This window comes from Hemibagrus wyckioides, linkage group LG04 (genome assembly GCF_019097595.1).
Source record: "Hemibagrus wyckioides isolate EC202008001 linkage group LG04, SWU_Hwy_1.0, whole genome shotgun sequence".
Lineage (NCBI taxonomy): Eukaryota > Metazoa > Chordata > Actinopteri > Siluriformes > Bagridae > Hemibagrus > Hemibagrus wyckioides.
In genome coordinates, this window is record NC_080713.1 from 6558279 (window position 1) to 6565554 (window position 7276).

Genomic DNA, 7276 nt, shown 5'->3' on the forward strand with positions numbered 1-7276 from the left:
CGGAAATGCAAATGCAAAGGTAATTGCACTTGAATTTTGGCAGGATCCATATGCAATGCAGAGGAACTGAAATAGCAAACGGGGCAATTGCTATTGCTATTTCGATATGACAGGGTCATAACTAGTAAGGCGCGGGAAACGCAATTGCAAACGCACTTTGCTTTTCCATCTGAAATTTGGCAGACATTGTTCATTCGTGTAAACAAAAACCCAAACAGTTATACGCAATTTGCATTTTCATTTGAATTATGCCACAGTTTATGCATCCACAAATAGAAAACACAATTGTGAATTCAATTTGCATTTAGTCTGCAAATTTCCATAGTAAAGTGTGACCAAATAAATGTACTTTTTTTTTTTTTGCTTTTGGATATTTAAAAGGTTTGAACTTCCACTGGCTCTCAAAAACAATAAATAAATAATCTTACAAACATAAAATCCACATTCAGACATGCAGAACAGATATTCATGACCCACCACAAAACTGTAATATCCCTTCGTATCTCTGTATCGCTGATATCTGAAAGGAGAAACGTATAATGTAAGTTGTTGTTCCTGTAGAGGCAATATAGTGAGGGAATAACCCCTGCTCTGCCTCAGCATGTGTGTTTGATAGGAGATTATTGTGAAGCATCTGTGAACAAGACGTTCCTGAATGCTTAGCAGTCCGCCCCAGCTTTAGCCCATGGAAGGTAAGCACTAAATTTTGTGATGTTGTCTGTTCTCGTGGGCAGCTGCCGACCTCGCACTACAGAAGAGATTCAGCAGGGTGCTAGCTGTTGCAGTCTGAATGTGAGCTTTTATTCCATCTTTATCTATGATTCTGAATGCTGCCTTTGTGTGGCTGTTCTATTCGACTGTAAAACGCTTGTGAGCACTAAAGGAAGCTCACGATTGGTTATGATTGTAGGCCACATATTATATATATATATACTTTATTAGGAGCACTTGTTGGATATGTGCACATATGGCACACATGGTTATCCAGTCACATGGCAAAAGCCTAAGCTAATGCTGAGCTTCATGCTCACATCACAGCATGAGGAAAAAAAATGAAGGAGGAAAATGTCTTGTTCATAAGAGATGATGTAGCAGGACAATGGCTCAAGGTGACCCAGAAAGGCGGTAACCTCTCGTTACATTCATGGTAAGCAGAAAAGCATCACATGTCGAACAATGTGATAGGCTACAATAACAGATCACTACACCACACCGGGTTCCTGTCAGCATAAGTCAGGAATGTGAAGCTAAATTAAATCTATATGCATTTTTAAAAGAGCACGAGGGTGATGGGAAAATGCAACTGAAAAAAAAAAACAACAAAAAAAAACAGCAGGATATTTCCAGGTGTTGCAATTTAAGGTTATCTATCTATCTATCTATCTATCTATCTATCTATCTATCTATCTATCTATCTATCTATCTATCTATCTATCTATCTATAATTAATGAATATTTCAAGATTTTTGCGGAAAACAAGTAAAAATGAAAATATTATGTGTATTATTTTTTTTATTTATTATATCTGTTTCCCAAAAAAGACAACAACAAAAAAAATCGTACACTTTTTTTCTGATATATTCTAGTCAGCATTTCAAAAATAGTGCTTGCCAACATCATCCAGAGGACAACTGGGTTAAAAGTTTTGCAGTATTTTTAATTTATTTATTTTTTTCTCCCTGACATCCCTAAACAGGGCAAGAACTCATTTGGAACAGCAGATGATAAAATTAGGACCACCGCCAGTGATGAATCCAAGCGGAACTAATTCAAATTTGTTAAATTTAACATTGTGGGTATTTTATGGGCATCATCAAATGCATGAGAAAATTGGCTAAATGAATGTCAGAGAATTCACACAATATGGCAGACGGATAGCCACAGTAAATCCAATCTCTCTCTCTCTCACTCTCTCTCTCTCTCTCTCTCTGTCTGCACATGTAATGTATTTACCTTCCTGCTAGATAAACACATTCCCCCCCCACACACTCATGCTCTCTTGTGTGCTAATTAGCTAATGAAACTTCTCATAGCTATCTACATATGTACAGTATAAGCCCTTATTATGATGAATAATAAATGACCTAGTGAAATAAGTGAAGTTTCTTTCTTCTTCTTCTATTTATTCATGTATATGTTGAACAAATATACAAATGGTAACAAATCACCAGTGCTAATTTAATTCCTGAGCATTAGATCAGTGCTAACGGTCTTTGATTACCAGTGTGCCAGTGCGGCAGGTTTGATGATAATATGGGAAATTAATTTTGTATCAGAGTGCTGAATCATGATTTCTGTCCAGTATTCTGTGCAGGCTGTATCCTTAAAGGACCCCTCAATGTTTAATCATTTTGAAGTAATCCATGCAAATAATAAGGTTTTTTGTATGTTTGTTTGCTTTTAAGACCCAGTAGTATATCTAGATGTTCCTCCATCTTGTAGCAACATACAGTCAGGGATTCCCCTGAATCTCATGCATGTTGTATTGCTTTCTGTCTTGTCCCTGCCCATGGTTGTCTCCCTAATGTTTTCAATTTGCCTGTTAAATAGATTGTGTATTTAAACCCTCATTTTTCTGTGTTCAGGGTGAATTAATGCTCAGTGTTTCTACACTTGTCTTTCCTGGGCATTTGTTTTTTTTTCTGTGTTTGGGGTTATTCTTGCCAAGGCTCTGTGTAGATTGGTAGACCTTTCCCTGATTATTGCTTGAGCTTTGATTCACTCATATTTTGGATACCTGATATTAATTATCTACCACAGAGCTGTTGAATTCTCAAATCCGATTGGTCAGAAAGTCTTGGTCAGCTCTGATGGCAGTACTGGCTGTCATTCAAACCATTGGTTTATATCAGTATAATTGGAGGAGGTGAGTCACTTTACAGCTACTATAACATAAATGATAACAGGGAGTCTTCTTAACAGGCATTCCACATGATTAAAGGTGCCGTAAATGGACGAAAAAAGGTACAATTTGAAATTGCTGGGAAATTGCTGTTTGACACCACTTGTGCCCTTGATCATTTTCTATACCAGCACACCCGTTTTGTTTTATTCATTATTTTAATATAGCTTCGAAATGAATGAGATGACAATCTGAATAATAGGCTGGGAATTCAGATGGTTTTGCCCTTTAAACTCTTAAAATGGTTTGGGCTTACATTTAAGCCTAATAAAAAATACAAGATATGCATGAATATTTAAACTGAAACTTGCTCCATGGCTTCCTTTCTCCCTTAGCTCCATTACAGTCTGATAGCGTAGTGTGCCGTTACAAAAGAATCAAGATGCAACATCTGTCCATCAAGACCGGTATCAAAATGCCACATAGTGTTTGAAAATGCCAACACAAATGTTATAAAACTCACTGCTGACAAACTTGCTGGCATGCACCAAAGGAAGATGCGAGAATCTGAGCTTTGATTTATCATTGTCCGACTGATTTATGTACAGAAGTTAATCTGTGGAAAAATTGAAATACAGCATATCTCCGAAGACTTGTTCTGAGTTACAGTGCAGTGAAGTTGTTAAGTAGTTGTTTCTACTGTAACTTTTACAATAATGGCATATTGTTCTGTATTTTTGCAGAGAAATAAAGTGTATATTTACAGGGATGAAAACCACTCATGGAAAATTACAGTCATGATTATGATGATCATGAAAGAGTGAAAATCTGGTACAATGTATTTAATAAAACAGTCATTTCATTTCCATTACCCAACAACAAAAATAACCTTATAATAAATAAAGGTTGTCTAAAAAAAATTGATCTAACATAAATAATGAAACTGAATTGTGATAGAACATGAGTAGGCAAGTATAATGAATTAATTAATAATAACATTAAGCACTTGATGAAATGAACAAACAAAAGCTGCATAATCAGAATCTGCTCAATTAATAAATCAGCATTTCAATATCAGATGCACTATGCTAAGCCTATTTTCTGATATTACAGTTTTGATCATAACTAGAAGCCTTCATTCTGTCAAATTTCAAGGTAAATGTGATGTAAATATCGATTTACTGTATAAATCTCAAAAACTAATTGAATAGGACATGTGTAAGTGTAGTACTTCTGAACTGAACATTGCCCAGGTTGACTTTTTCTCTGCTCAGGTGTTACATTAACAAAAGAAGAAAAAAAAGAAGACTAATTGAAGTCAATTTCTCATTAACACAGGCACCCTTTGGCAAGAACAAAAAAGGAGACTTCAGACTCAAGTCAATTTTATTGTATCTTCTTAACAGAGATTTATTCATTTAATTCTCTCTTTTATTAATAAGTGATTGGTTTATTCTTGGATGTCACAGTATTGGTTACAACTTATTGACATATTATTTAATGTATTTAGTTATTGAGATGCAGGTATTTGTATATCAGCCTGCCATCTTACTTACTGGATGTAACGATCCAATGAGAACTAGGATGAATATAAGTCAAATAGGTCGACTTTCAAAAAGGACATGTCATAGTGCTTTCTTTTCTCTCTCTCTCTCTCTCTACACTTTTTCTCTTCTGTTTGTTAATACTTCCCTCTCAGACTGTTCCTGTGTAGATAGACTTATCTGCCATCTATCTTTATTACCTCTTTGACCTGATTTGTCCAGTGGAAGTCCCAGGCAGAGGGGTGGAGTTTTGACCTTAAAAGCAGAACACTGAATTCTTTGTATCACCCATTTAGATCACTTTATGCCTGATTCCTAGCAAGCAAATGCTAAAGCTTGACATTTTTAATCTCAACTGATTATAACATTTGCTGTTGTACTTATCCTCCCTCTATGCTGTTTGTGAAAGTGTGTAGGTATGGCTCATTGTTATAGCTAACGCCAACTGTTTCTTTGACGTTTGTCCATTGGGTGCTAGTTTCTTTCTCTATAATGCTAGTTCTCTATGCTAGTAACAGGAATGTGTGTGCCCTGACATATCATCATAAAGGTACTAATAAAGGCTTCTCTTGGGTCAACATTAGTCTGTGGTGGTAAATCCCTGAACTGTACACTTGATGTTATGACTGCTGTACTATATATATATATATATATATATATATATATATACACTATATTGCCAAAAGTATTCGCTCACCCATCAAAATAATCAGAATCAGGTGTTCCAATCACTTCCATGGCCACAGGTGTATAAAATCAAGCACCTAGGCATGCAGACTGTTTTTACAAACATTTGTGAAAGAATGGGTCGCTCTCAGGAGCTCAGTGAATTCCAGCGTGGAACTGTGATAGGATGCCACCTGTGCAACAAATCCAGTCGTGAAATTTCCTCGCTCCTAAATATTCCACAGTCAACTGTCAGCTGTATTATAAGAACGTGGAAGTGTTTGGGAATGACAGCAACTCAGCCACGAAGTGGTAGGCCACGTAAACTGACGGAGCGGGGTCAGCGAATGCTGAGGCGCATAGTGCGAAGAGGTCGCCAACTTTCTGCAGAGTCAATCGCTACAGACCTCCAAACTTCACGTGGCCTTCAGATTAGCTCAAGAACAGTGCGCAGAGAGCTTCATGGAATGGGTTTCCATGGCCGAGCAGCTGCATCCAAGCCATACATCACCAAGTGCAATGCAAAGCGTCGGATGCAGTGGTGTAAAGCACGCCGCCACTGGACTCTAGAGCAGTGGAGAAGCATTCTCTGGAGTGATGAATCACTCTTCTCCATCTGGCAATCTGATGGACAAGTCTGGGTTTGGCGGTTGCCAGGAGAACGGTACTTGTCTGACTGCATTGTGCCAAGTTTGGTGGAGGGGGGATTATGTTGTGGGGTTGTTTTTCAGGAGCTGGGCTTGGCCCCTTAGTTCCAAGGGTGGACCGACGTCATATTGAACCCAATGGATTAGGAATGGGATGTCATTTAAGTTCACATGCGAGTCAAGGCAGGTGAGCGAATACTTTTGGCAATATAGTGTATATATATATATATATATATATATATATATATATATATATATATATATATATATATATATATATATATATACACCTATTATGTCATAGAAGAAGCCTTCAACATTTACCTTTATTAAATCAGTTAGTTTGTTAAACCAGAAAAGAAGAAAGGTAAAACCGAATGGAACACAGGTTTAATTATATATATTTTAACTAAAGTCAATTTTAATGTTTTGTGTGTGACCATTGCAATAAACCATTACACCACTATTTCATCAGATTAACTGTTATTCTCCTAATTTCTATAAATACTTGGGGGAAAAAAACAAGAAAAACAAGTAATGTTTCCTGTTCAGTGCATGCCATAGTTTCTTACAACAATTCTGTATTTTTTTTTTGTTTGTTTTTGTTTTTTTTATCCCTATATTTAAGGTGTCCCGGTAGTCCAGTGTCAGGATCCCACACTTTCATTGCTGCAGCCCGGGTTTGATTCTGAAGAACCAAACCACTGAAGTGTTAATTCAACCCGTTTAAAATGGGAGGGTTGCGTCAGGAAGGACATCCGGTGTGAAACCTGTGCCACTATGCCAACCAAATGATCTGCTGTTGTGACCCCGAACAGGGAGCATCTGAAAGAACAACAACTATGTCCATATTTGCTTTGAAAGTCTTCAGACTGCAAAGCTTTATATTATAACATTGATGTTTCCTCTGACAAGTGACATTTTTGTTAACTAGTTATGTCATCTAGCTAGCTAACTGTAAACAATATTTTCAGAAGATCATTATGATTACTTACTAACAAGGTTAGTGCTTCTCTTTTGCTTGCTTGTGCTTGGCTGCTACATCCACACCCAATCAATCAGAACTATTCTTCAAGCTTGTGTAGTTAGTGAAGGTGCTTTGGTAATCCAATTAATAGAATTTCACAAGAAGAATTCTCAGATTTATTTGCATCGTTGCATATGATTAGCCACATAGCCTCTACTGTTGCTGCCCCTATTATCATTAATGCCACAATGTACCAATCTGGTACAATGATCATATTAAATAGCAATGATGGTTCCTAGTCTTTTCATATTTATGCTACATCCAACATGGTATTTTTCTCATCATAGAACTATTCCGTGAGCAGATATGAATGTCAGATAATTGTTCATTTTCCTGGCTGCTACACTCCTGAAGCATCAGCATGCTGATAAGGAAAGACATGCTCAGCTTCATCATGGAAATGTCATTGTTTTTCAATGAAAATTTTATCATATAATTCAGGAAAGCTGTCATATCCAGGCAAAAAGAGATGTATTGTAGATATCAGAAACACACTGCACTTTGCCTTATTTTCTCTTAAATTTGCATGAGGGCATCCAGCTTAAAACCT